Source organism: Sardina pilchardus, chromosome 6 (assembly GCF_963854185.1).
Source record: "Sardina pilchardus chromosome 6, fSarPil1.1, whole genome shotgun sequence".
NCBI lineage: Eukaryota > Metazoa > Chordata > Actinopteri > Clupeiformes > Clupeidae > Sardina > Sardina pilchardus.
The window spans coordinates 3,218,826-3,232,520 of NC_084999.1; the positions used below are offsets into that span (position 1 = coordinate 3,218,826).

General features: G+C 46.1%; 1 protein-coding gene across 1 annotated transcript in view; it reads left to right on the forward strand.

Moving 5' to 3' along the window:
* Window positions 1-2,588: 2,588 nt before the first annotated feature.
* Window positions 2,589-13,695, forward strand: part of LOC134082418 (zinc finger and BTB domain-containing protein 7B-like) — a 24,782-nt gene continuing 13,675 nt past the window's right edge. The window contains exons 1-2 of the mRNA XM_062538118.1: window positions 2,589-2,914; window positions 5,064-5,161. The gene's annotated coding sequence lies outside the window, so the exon portion shown is untranslated. The remainder of the gene's footprint in view (window positions 2,915-5,063; window positions 5,162-13,695) is intronic.

Here is a 13,695-nt window from a genome sequence, read left to right on the forward strand (position 1 = left end):
CTCTCTCTGCTCTCTCATCTTCCCGTGTGTAGCTCTTGAACGCAGCTCAGATTGGCTTTTGTTTTGGAGAGGGTGAATCACTTGACAGTAGGGTGGCCTCCCTTTACCATAAACGCCGTTTTCCCTACTGACTCACCCCACTTCCTCGGTACACAGGCCACTCCGCGGCTAGCGCATCAAAGCACAGCACACGCGCCACACAAACGTTATGGGAACGCCAGAGCGCGCGCCCGCCAACCTGGCTACTGTCTCGTTGAGGTGTGAGGAGGACCAGCTAGGCCTCGTCGTCCACACCAGAGCTTCTCAACCTTTTTGGGGCTAAAGCACACCAAAGGTCAACTCAAAATGTCTGGGCTAACTGACTTATGGTTATTGATTATAAAGTGTGTCGCACATATTATTATAGGTTATAACGGGTAGTGTTTCCACCGTGTTCATGAGACGACAGCCATAGGTATTTACTTGAACAATGGCCCCCATACACCAAACAACTTTGACAAGATTTGGGAAAGATTCTTGAAAGACTGTAGTCTTTTGAGGAAAACTTGAATGGGGGACATTTTTTTTTAAAAAGACTACAAAGAATCTTTCTCAAATCTGGTCAAAGTTGTTTGGTGTAAGGAGGCCATTAGCTGCATAGATGTGCAGTCTATTAGGCTACTGAATAACTCTATAACAACCACATATGATTACGAGCCTGTATATGAATGCATTGGGTTCCTCAACATTCCAGCACACAGCAGGGGCAGAGGGATCCAATAGGGCCGGCATCGCATGCTGAATTGCAATGCCACTGACAGCAGCAGTGAGTGGACTAGTCATGTTCCAACATGTGCTCAGAGGGCCTTAATCACATACTGTATTACATGGAGCATGCAGTCAGACCCAAATGTCATGCTTTTAATCATGTGTCCCATGTCTATTTTCATTTATTGTGCTGGCTGATAAGCCATTATGTGCTATCTGTTTTTGAGCAGAGTCCATGTGAAGTCGTAACAGTAGCCGTGTTGTGGCTAGGGAACTGGGCTAGCATACAGTAGTAGCCAGACAAATTGTGAGTTCAAGTCCTGACTGCCGTTGTGCCTTTGAGCAAGACACCTACTGTAACCCTGCTGGTCTGGGGAGGCCGGTTCTTGTAATGAATTGCATAATGTTGCTTTGGATAGAAATGTCAGCAGTCTGTAAGTAGCAGATGTCCTTTGTGTCCTTTGCTATATGTCAGTCTTCTGTCTGTGGCGTTGGTCTCCATGTCTGCCACATCACAAGGCACCCGGGACAAACCTCACCGAGCTCAGGGTGAGGGAGCCCGTGGACCCACCCGGAACTGGCCCGGACCCGGACCAGAACCAAACAGGATGTGACACAATATTCTTCTGAATGTCTCTGGGGAACTCGAAAGTCAAAGTTCAGAATGAATCACACCCTACCTCATGACATGCCACTGTGTACACCCGCCCATTTATTATTATGGGAGATCAAGAGTGGCCCGAGCAAAAAACAGCACTGCGTCACAACGTCTACCGTATCCCATTAAGAGCACTGTGCCGTATTCCTTCTGCTTGTTTGTTTTGTTTCTGACAGAAACATAAGCCATTTCAGTGGGCCAGGCTCCAGAGTTACACTTGCTTCGGCATGACAAATATGCACTGTAACTGTAGAGTGTGTGTAGAGTGTGTGAGCCGAGCGCGTGCTGTCAAGTAAAAGTTTTCCCTTGATTGCCATCCAAGCCATTGGATTTGCATATTCAGTTGTCTTCATGTTTTATAGCCCTGCTAACTGCAGATGACTGTTGAATGACAGAATGGCACCAGACGAAGGGAGGGACAGAGAGAAGAAGGGAGGGAGAGAGCGAGTGTGTGTGTGTGTGTGTGTGTGTGTGTGTGTGTGTGTGTGTGTGTGTGTGTGTGTGTGTGTGTGTGTGTGTGTGTGTGTGTGTGTGTGTGTGTGTGTGTGTGTGTGTGTGTGTGTGTGTGTGTGTGTGTGTGAGTGTTTTAAACCAGAAACGGGGAAGGACAGAGAAACAGAAAAGGAGAAGTATGTGAGGGGAGTAACTCATCATCAAGCCATTACAGTAAGCAGCTGCTTACGTTGTCTGAGTACAACTCCCCCCTTGCACACACACACACCCCCCCGACACATACACACACACACGTCACTCTCTCTCTCTCTCTCTCACACACACACACACACGCACGCACACACACACACACACACACACACACCAAAACCGTCTAATGGAATCACAACTGACACAACTTATTGGAGCTCCTCCACCTGTGATAAGTGCTGCCCCCCCTTCACTCCCTCCACACACACACAGACACTCACCCTCTCTCACACACACACACACACACACACACTCTCTCTCTGTCTCTCTCTCTCTCTCCCTCTCTCTCTCTCTCACTAGCTCACATCCTCCTCGGGGCGACAGACATCGGCGCTGGCCTATCGCACCATGACCGACCCCCCCAGTGCCCTCCCCACCCTACCAGTTCTCTGTAGCCCGCCAGAGCCAATCCGCGGCGTGGTGTAAGTAGGGCAAGCCGCTTCCTGGTTCTCGGTATAAGGAGGAGCTGGGAGTCGGGAGTGGGCCAGCGGCTTCTGTGCGGGGGGGGCAGTGCAACCAATCCGACCGGCGGTCTGCAAGCAGATGAGAGAGGAGAGCCGAGGGGGGGATCAGAAACGCCGGCTACGGAGTCCAGACAGCGGGGAGCGGCGCTTAAAAGATACCCGCTCGGAGATATAAGCCACGCTGCTAAGAGAGTGCCGGTGAAGCGAGTCAGGGGAGAAGGTATTCCCCGGGGAGATACAGGAGGGGGGCAAACGGGGGTGGTACAGCCAGAGTCTGAATCCAGGAAGTAAGAACCGGTCAGGTGGGACAAGCCAAGACAACGCAGGTGACACACCGGCGCAGGTAAACTATCTCTTAGTAATTCGTCCGGTAGAACACATATATTTTCATGTTTTTGATGCTCTCTGCCGTAAGACTTGATAGCGAAATGACCAATTCCACAGCACCCTCCTTCCCTTCACTTCTGTCCGGGGTCACGGGAGGACTAACCACGTCACGGGTATTCGGTAACTCCCGTGTGACGTGTCTGCTATCATTTCTACCCATCGTTTTCGACTGGCTTTCCGCCTTTTAGGATTTTAAATATTAGCTCCCGACATAACGATGTTTGTTGTGACAGTCGTGTTGTGTGTTTGCGCTGAGCGCACTGGTGTCGAGTGCGTTACCTGCGCGCTCTGTGGACAGGTGAGCAGGCTCGCGCAGACCTCGGTATAGCCTGTCTGCTAATTATAGCGCGCAGCACCGGACGACATCCAAAACCAAAACTGCTGTCACGCACATCAACGACCTCTACGGCCGCCGGGCAATCAAATCCAAACGATGTGCCTTCTCTCTCCGGTGCAAAACATATTTCCACTTTTGTTGTTGTGGATCATTCGCATGATGGTGCTTTGTTTATGTGTATGCTAGGCCTAAATAATTTGGGTTGTGAATATGGCAATGCATTTCTATTAAAGTTCACGACATGTAGTTTTATAAAACCTAAAATACACGCCAGTGAATTGGCATTTTGGAAATCCAGTTGGCTTCATACGCTTGTTTCCCAGAGTGTTGCTGACTCGCCCAGAACGGTTGTGACGGACCGGTTGAACCCGTCGGGCAGGCTGGGGTTGGCCGTTGGCCGCTCCATCTGACTCCCGTGTCGCGTCACAAGCTGTAGTTACACGAGAAGCGACTGTAATACGGCCCCTTTATTTCCTCCGATCGGTGGCGTCAAAGACAGACCTGTCGCCTGTCCTCCTCTAATACCTGCCACTGACGTTTAAATGGACGGTTCTTAAGTACTCAGTTTTCCAGGTGTGTTTGTGTGTGTGTGTGTGTGTGTGTGTGTGTGTGTGTGTGTGTGTGGCTGAGGGGTTGGTGATATCGCATCTGAATCATCCCTCTCACTCTTCTCTTTCAAGGGCTAGTGTGCCGCCGCTCAGTTGAGGTCTTGTGAGGCAGTTTTTATTTTTTATTATACTTTATATCAGTTACTGTAAGTGATCTCCTCACTTTCCTCTCCCCCTCTCTCCATCCTTCTCTTTCATTCTGTGTATCCCTCTTCCCATCGCCACCACCTCTCCTTCATGCTCTCTCTATCTCCTCCTCTCCCCCATCTTTACCTGTCTATCAGTCCGCCTGTCTCTCCTCACCTCCCCCCCCCCCTCTCTCTCTCTCCTCCCCCTCTCTCCTCCTGTGTTCAGCTGTGGCATGGTAACTAAACTACCTGTGTAATTTACTTAATGGGGCTGGCTGGAGTTCCCTGCCTCCACTCAACTCTCTCTCTCTCTCTCTCTCTCTCTCTCTCTCTCTCTCTCTCTCTCTCTCTCTCTCTCTCTCTCTCTCTCTCTCTCTCTCTCTCGACTTACCTCTAGCCACCTGTTGGCTCTGCCGGTGCTGCTCATGCGCCTACCTGTCCTCCACACACACACACACACACACACACACAGGCGGCCCGTGAGCCTCCCACCTGTTCAGGTGTGGTGCAGAGGGCAGGTGAGGGCAGGTGAGGACAGGTGAGGGCAGCGGGGCCGTGTGAGGATGCCACAGGAGCGTCCCTGCATTGTGGCGCCGCTGCCCTGGAACGCACGGCGGAGGTGGAGGTGGAGGCGGAGGTGGAGGTGGAGGTGGAGGCGTGCCGGGTCGGCCCGTCTTTCCTGTTCTGGCGGCCACTCGCATCAGCTCGACTCCACTTCCTGCTGTCTCGTGCCGTCTCCATTTGGGAGATATTGACGCCATTCTGAATGACGTGCCCTTTTACCTCTCCTGAGTCCAAAGCACGCGTGCCGGACTGCGCTAGTGTCACTGGCCTGCTGTGCTTTAGTTTCACTTGTGTTGGTCTTCCCCATTCATCTCTGCACATAGTGCACAGGGGTCAGCTATGCTCATCACACCTGTGGGAGACCATGAGAGCAAACACAGTTGGCAGGTCTTTTGCCCCAGTGTGTTTTTTGTTGTTGTTGTTGTTGTTGTTGTTGTTGTTGTTGAACCTGTTTTTCGTCCTGTTTAGGGAGCGTGGATAGAGGGATAAGACAAGAGAAAGGAAGAGAGAAGAGGAGAGAGAAAGGAGAGGAGACTATCAGTTCATCGGGGGTTTATGGACTGGAGGTAAGGGCTGCTATGACCCTCATCTAACCAAAACTAGTTTCACTCCAATGGGGTCGTGTTTGTGTGTGTGTGCGTGTGTGTGTGCGTCAGTGTATCTCTATGCTAAGGCTTTTGTGACCTTGATTTGATTCTGTTTGTGTCGCAAACGTTTTTTGAGTGTGTGTTCCTCTTTGGTCAGAACGACCCTCAAAGCACATTCTAAACACACACAGACACACTTACACTTAATGACACACATGCACAGACACACACTTTAAAACCAACATGACACACTCATTCTCTATATTAGCTAAAGACGCAAACGCACAGTCACCCACCCACTAACACTCACGCGCACACACACACACACACACACACACACACACACACACACACACACACACACGACACACCACAGTTCCTGTAAGCATGTTATTCAGGGCAGCATGTGCCATGAAATCCCCCTATACACGCACACACACACACACACACACACACACAGAGGGCTTTCGCTTTCACAGCTTGAGCAGGGAGAGAAGTAAGCAGGAGTTGTGTGTGTGTGTGTGTGCGCGTGTGTGTGCGTGTGTGTGTGCGTGTGTGTGTGCGTGTTTGCGCGTGTGTGTATGTACTGTATGTGTGCGTTCATGGCATGTATTTGATTGTGCATGTGTGTGTGTGTCTGTGTGAGAGAGAGAGAGAGAGAGAGAGAGAGTGAGAGTGTTTGTAAGAGAGAAAGGAAAGTGGGAAGGTGAGAGTGAGAGAGGTTGTGGGCGTTTGTTCTATCTGTGTTTTACGTGGACTGGTGTGTGTGTGTGTGTGTGTGTGTGTGTGTGTGGAAGCAGTAATCATTGATCTCATTCCGGCTGTTGGATGAACCCACTGCCTCATTGATCCTCACTGTCCCCATCCACACACACATCCAGAGAGAGAGAGAGAGAGAGAGAGAGAGAGAGAGAGAGAGAGGAGAGAGAGTGAGAGAGAGTGAAAGAGAGAGAGAAGTGTAACACCAGGTTCAGCTCACCCAAGTTTGTTGGGTGCAGGTTTGTCCCACAACGGCCATCATCAGTAGAGGAAGTTCCACATTTGGCATTTCCTTTTTTTGTGTCAGGTTTCGGTCATATTGACAATGTATTGCGACCCCCCTCAATAACCCTACAAATTGGACAGATATGCATGCATACGTACACACACAAATACACAGACATATACACAAGTGAACACAGGCACGCACACACATACGCTCACGCACAAATACATACACCTACACACTCAAACACACACACACACACATACACACACACACACACACACACACACACACACACACACACACACACACACACACGTGAAATACAGCTTTGTAGTTTGTTTTTCTGTGTCAGGGGCACACACTGTAATGACTAGAACATGAAGTGATATCCTCAAGCGGATAGAAGTCTTCTTTCTCTCTCTCTCTCTCCCTCCCTTACTCTTGCTCTCACTCGTTTTCAGGTTTAAGGTGGTTTTCTGACTATCTGGCTCTCTCTTTCTCGTTTGCTACTGCTGCTCTTTTCAATTTCTGTCCTCATCTTTGCTGGTCATTCATTGTTTTTCCCATGTACTCTCTCTCTCTCTCTCTCTCTCCCTCTCCCTCTCTCACTCGCTCTTTTTCTTACGAGGGCTCACAGCTCCGCCTATTTTCTCTTTCACGTTTATCTCTCTAATCTGTCGTTTTTTTGGCGAGTCTGCAGTAAGAAACTGGAGGAACAGGAAGCTGATGCCGATCAGTTAGTTTTGCAACATCACCTTCAGAGACAGGCAGGCACACAAACACACACACACACACTTCACTAAATAGTGCATTGGGACTCATTTTCACATGATACGGCTGTGTGTGTGAACTGTCGAGATAACCAATTAGTGAAGTTAGTCATGTTGCTCCACCATGTCTGACTTAAACACTCCTCCTCACGCACGATACACACCCCTTCGCATTCACTCACTGATGAGGAGGAGGTGAAACTGCTGACCTGTTGCGAATAGTAAAGATAAAAACACACACACTCACACACACATACAACTCAACGTGGGTGTGAAACCAACATGTCAGCAGCCTTGTTTTTGCATGTGTACAACACCACTTACCCATGTTCTTTCTTTCTTTCTTTCTCTCTTCATCACACTCTTTTCCTTCTCTCTCTCACTCTCTGTATGTGTGTGAGTGCGAGATGGAGAACCCACCCCACCCCCCATGCACACACACACACACACACACACACACACACACACACATACTGAAGACAGGGCAGGTATGGAACTAAAGTTTAATATTGAGATTTGTTAAAATTGTGACATCCCACATATGCTACACCTCACCGCACATGGGATACACAATGCACAAATACACTCAGGAATACACACACACACACACATAAACCTAAACACACCACTTCACAAATACACATACATTACACACACACACCTCAAGTAGACACACACACACACTCACACACACACACACACACACACACACACACACACACATTGCACCGCATGGTAAGAAGTGCATACACACACTTTGCACACACACTTAGCAGCTCTCTTCTGATCTCCTCTAAACATATATTTATAAATGTGTAATACACAAATATATGTTCATTTGGCCCAGATGTGGCCCTCGATGGAGTCCTCGTCTCTCGTCTGGTCTTGTTTGGTTGGCTCATGGATGCCTCATAGACCTTAACCCCAGTAGAACATAGATATTAAACACAAGATAACATACAGTAGACCTCAACAACATTAGAACATAGATATTAAACACAGGAGGACATAGATATTAAACACAAGATAACATACTGTAGACCTCAACAACATTAAAACATAGATATTAAACACAGGAGAACTTCAACAGCAGTAGAACATTAAACACAGCAGAACATAGATATTAAACACAGAGGAACATAGAACTTAACCCCATGAAATCAGTACATTCAGAAATAGTTTTAATCTGACTACTGTCTTTCCAGTATACTCTAATCTGAACTAGTCTCTCTTCACTCTACTACTAATCTGAACTACTCTCTCTTCAGCATACTCTAATCTGAACTAGTCTCTCTTCAGCACACTTTAATCTGAACTAGTCTCTCTTCGGCACACTCTAATCTGAACTACTCTCTTCAGCATACTCTAATCTGAACTAGTCTCTCTTCAGCACACTCTAATCTGAACTAGTCTCTCTTCCCCATGCTCTAATCTGAACTAGTCTCTCTTCACTCTACTACTAATCTGAACTAGTCTCTCTTCAGAATACTCCAATCTGAACTAGTCTCTCTTCATTATGCTCTAATCTGAACTACTCTCTTTCTGCCCACTCTTTTCTTTCGTTTTTCTGTGATCATGTGTTGTTGTGCAGTGTTCAGTAGTCTCTTGAGAAATGCTCTTCGTTGAATTTGATATTGTGTCACCGGCCTAGGTTCCTCTTTTAAATACTTGTAAGCGTCAGTTATTGGAAATGCAAAATACTCGACTTGTAAGTGCTTTGTGGTTTGACTCTGCGGTAGGTTAGATTCAATTCAATTCAATTCAATTCAAAGAAGTGTGTTTAAAAAGTAGCAAAAGCAACTGATCATGTTGCTTATGATATACATGTAGTCGCAAAACAATTTAATATAAATATATTTATTTTAATTTATTTTATACCAAGTGATAAACAGCAATCAGGTCTGTTGTGTGTGTGTGTGTATGTGTGTGTGTGTGTGTTTGCGTAAGGTGTTTGTGTACACATGCCGTCATAGTTCGGAGATTATAGAGTTTACTCTGTGTGGGTTTTTGGCAGCAGTCCCTTAAGACACACACACACACACATACACACACACACACACACACACACACACACACACACACACTAATCACTTTTCTTACAAATAGCCCAAATGTTGTGAGTATGCATGTGTGTGTGTATGTTTGTGGCATTGCATTTTTTTTTTTTTTTAACAGTTAATCTGAGGAGGGGGTGGCTGTTACCACACACTCACACACACACACTCACACACACACACACTCCCTCACACACACACACACACACACACACACACACACACACACACACACACACACCTGCGACATCCTGTATGTCTCTCACTCCCAACCCCCCACCCACTCACTCAACCCCTTTTCCCCTTACCTCTCTTCATTTTGAAAACGTCACCTCTTTCCTCTCTCAGTTTTACATTCTCTCTCTCTCTCTTTCATCTCTCTCTCTCAGACTCACTCTTTAAACTGTTCTTCTGTCTTCCCTTCATCAAATCTGCTTTTTTTGCGTCTTGATTTTCAGGTTGTCAGCCTGTCAGGTTTCCTCCTCCTGTCTTCTTGTCTATCTCCATACCGATCTAAGTTACACCCACCTGACGCACACACACACACACACACACACACACACACACACACACACACACACACACACACACACACACACACACACAAGGAGTGTCTCCCACTCTCTCTTTCCTCATGTGATTTCGAAGAACAAGTCTGTTTTTAGAAAAGTGTTTCATCTGCACCTTGTGAAATCTGTCCCCAAATCTCAGACCCCTCTTCCTCCGCCTCCTCTCGCAGATCTGTTTCCCCTTTCTCCCCTCTCATCCTCTGCCACCCCTCGCTCCTCTCCAAGACAGGAAAGAGATTGCTCTATGCTTTTTGTGGTCACACACACACACACACACACACACACAGGGGTCTTCTGAAGATGTTTTGTTTCAGCGACAGCAGCTCTGAGGAGACCCACACCAAACGAGTCGGTGAGACGAGAGAGAGAGCTCTGCTCTTACTGATCTCTGACCCCGCGACCTTTGACCTCTTGCTGTCCACACACTGACTCAAGGGTGCATTTTCAAAATCCCTCCACACTGGGAACTTGTTTTCAAAAGTTCTAGCCGCCATCGTGTGGCCAACACATCTAAAACCCTTCCATTTTCACACACACACCCACATTTTCATTGTGTTCATGTGAACGGGCCCTCAGCTTTTTCTCTCAGGATTTAGAGTTAGAGAGATGGAGAGATGTCTGTCAGGGCGGAGAGATGTTTTGGGAATCAGAGGTCAAGAGACATTGATTTCCCTCACAGGAGGAAGATCTCTCAGCAATGAGACTGGGCATGATCATCCTATTCTGCCTGATTAGAAACCAGGAAAAAACTAAATTAACACCTGTAAAGTGTGTGTGTGTGTGTGTGTGTGTGTGTGTGTGTGTGTGTGTGTGTGTGTGTGTGTGTGTGTGTGTGTGTGTGTGTGTGTGTGTGTGTGTGTGTGTGTGTGTGTGTGTGTGTGTGTGTGTGTGTGTAAGTCCTAAAAAGTGGTACTCCTAATCTTACCAAAGTTTGTAGGATGGAAGACAAACGTGTTTACTGTACAGTATACCCTGACCATTATAAACACTGCATACCTATTTATTTGATATCAATATTAGATCCTAGAAGCATAACATATTATATTTTATTCTTTTGAAAATGACCAAAAACTGCAACCACCTGCATGTTCATTTGTTGTGTAGACCAAAAATATGGGCACGCCATTAATTGTGTTGTATTCGCAGAAAAACAACATTATAATACTCTTAATATAATATAATAAATAAATGTAAATACAATAAATTATAACATCAGTGTGGGAATAGCTCAGCGTATTATCATGTAGTGAACATGCCAATATTATACATTCATTGATAAAGACGCACAGCTAATTACATGCTAATTACATTGCACATAGTTAATGAATTATTATTTCTGGGTGCTGTATTATCTATAGTAGAACATGGCACTAAACGACCACACAATGAGCTCACCCCACATAGAAGTTCCAGTTCCGTTAGCTCTGCCACGTAGCATTTTACACATCTGACAAAATATACTGTACATGTAAAAGGAATGATCAACAGCTAACGAGTCCAAAAGGCATGTTTATAATTCCCTCAATGTCACGCTTTTTGTGCTTTTTTCCTACAGTAGGCTACATCTAGGGCTGGATAGTAAATCAATGAGCATGCCATACAAACTGCTAGTGCTTCATTCACACTGAGGATATGTTTGTCTTTCATCCTACAAAGTACTTTTGAAGATGATGGTACCCAATGGATTCCCAGATAAAATGCTTTTCCAGGCTGTAAAACTGATGTCATACCAAGGGCTGACACAAATATGAAGACACGGGATTTGAACAGACATTTTTCACAAATCTTTTTGAGATTTGTTGGATTGAGTTGGGGATATTCCTAAAGAGTGAGGTGGTGATATTCCTAAAGATTGAGGTAGCGCTATTCCTAAAGATTGAGATGGCAGTATTCCCAAAGAGTGAGGTGGCGATATACCTAAAGAGTGAGATGGCGATATTCCTAAAGATTGAGATGGCGATATACCTAAAGATTGAGATGGCGATATTCCTAAAGAGTGAGATGGCGATATACCTAAAGATTGAGATGGCGATATACCTAAAGAGTGAGATGGCGATATACCTAAAGATTGAGGTGCTGATATTCCCAAATTGTGAGGTAGAGATAGTATTGAGGATGTCTGTGTGTGTGCATGCTAGTGTGATATATACTACATGGATGATTGTGAGTGTGCATGCTTGCGTGATATATACTCTATGGATGATTGTGAGTGTGTTTATGTACCTGTGTATGCTGATGTGTTACACTCAAAGGTTCTTCTCCACACACTGTAGGTCTATATGTATGGTTATATTTATATGTTGTGTGTAGCTTAGAGTTTATGTGTCATGAATATAGCTTTCCAATCAGGCACTGTGTGCGTGTGTGTGCAAGCGCATGCATGCCCGTGTGTGTGCATGTGCGCTCATGTGTGTGCGCTTGTGTGTGTGTGTGTGTGTGTGTGTGTGTGTGTGTGTGTGTGTGCACATCAAGTCTTACAGCAGCAGGAGAGGTATGGGAAATCCAAACAGACACACTAATAGTGAGAAGTGTTGGAGCTCTGGACTCCTAGCTCTGTGAGGCTGCAAGCGCAACTGCCCTACTTTCAGTGCAGGCCCAGTTCACCAGCGGCAGCCCCACACTCACACCAGCAGCACACACACACACACACACACACACACACACACACGCGCGTGCTCTATCTCTCTCTCTCTCTCTCTCTCTCTCTCTCACACACACGCTCACTCTCTTTCTCTTTCTCTCCCACTCTTATTCTCTCTCTCTCTCTCTCTCTCTCCCACACACACACACACACACACACATACACACACTGCACTTCTGTGGAACTCTCATTTGACGGGCATCTTAATGGCAACTCGGTCAGGCTGTCCTGACCCGGACGCTGTGTGAAGGGAGAGGGAGGTGACCGTGTGTGTGTGTGTGTGTGTGTGTGTGTGTGTGTGTGTGTGTGTGGTGTGTGCATAGATACATTCAGTCCATCATCTGAAAACCGCATTGAATAAATACTTGCGTTTCTTTCTTGCACTCCAGAACTAAGCTAAATAGATGCAAAGTTGTGGTCTACCATAGTGTGACATCTCAAGTGTAGTTCTTAGTGTGTTCAACCTTTTGTCCTGATGAATGTTACTGGTAGCTTATTGTCTGCTCGGAACAAGAACATAAAAGAAAAGAAACTCACAAAATATACATGATACATGATGGGTCTTACGTTGGATCGTCCCCTATCTGCTGTTCACTACGATTGTAATTGTCGGTTAGGGTTAGTGGTTAGGTTTGGGAACAGTAAGAAAAGCCTTGAATTTGAACTGCAGCAAAGCATCTCTAATTCCCAGTCGGATTTGGATTTGTCTGTCCCAACGATCCTATTCTTCATAACCAGGGTGAGGTCAAACTCAGACTCCCTTTCTGGCTTATCAGTGTCCTAAAGGTGTGGGCCATTTGGAATGATCTGAAATAGAATTTTATGAATGGTCCAGCTATTGCAGGAACGTGTTAAAGAAACACTGAAAAAAAAAGAAAAGAAAAAAGAAAAATGTATGGTGAGTGTATCTTTAGTCATCTTAAAATCGATTTGAATTGTATGGTAATGTGAGGAGTAGATAGACACACTCTGTTCTATGTTCCGGGCCAGGCCACCCGCAGACATCTTTGACAGCATGACGTTGCCAACTAAGACACGTATCGGCATGTTGACAAGCTTTCGTCAGCACCGACTATAGGGTGGTGTTTGTGGGGTTTGCAACATTTTTGGCTTTTATGTGGATATGGAGATCTCTCTCAAGGAGAGAACTGGTGATATCCTGGAAGAGAGATGATCATCTCTAAACTGTCGTTTGTAACAGCGAGATGGCCATGTCTCTAACACTAGTCTCTTGACTGAAGGGCCGTGGGTGATCATTGTGCTGAGTGAGATACATGTAGGTGGGAGTGTGTGTGTTGTGTGTCTGTTGCTGTGAGATTTAAATTGTATGAATGTGAGTGTATGCCTGTGAATGTGTATAGTTGTGTGCTTGTACTGGATGTCTGTGGGGTTTGAGTAGGAATTCATGCAATTTATGTGTGTGTTACATGTTACATGTTACATATCTGTGAATAAGAGTATGTCTTGTGAAAGGAGGTATGTGTTGTAGTA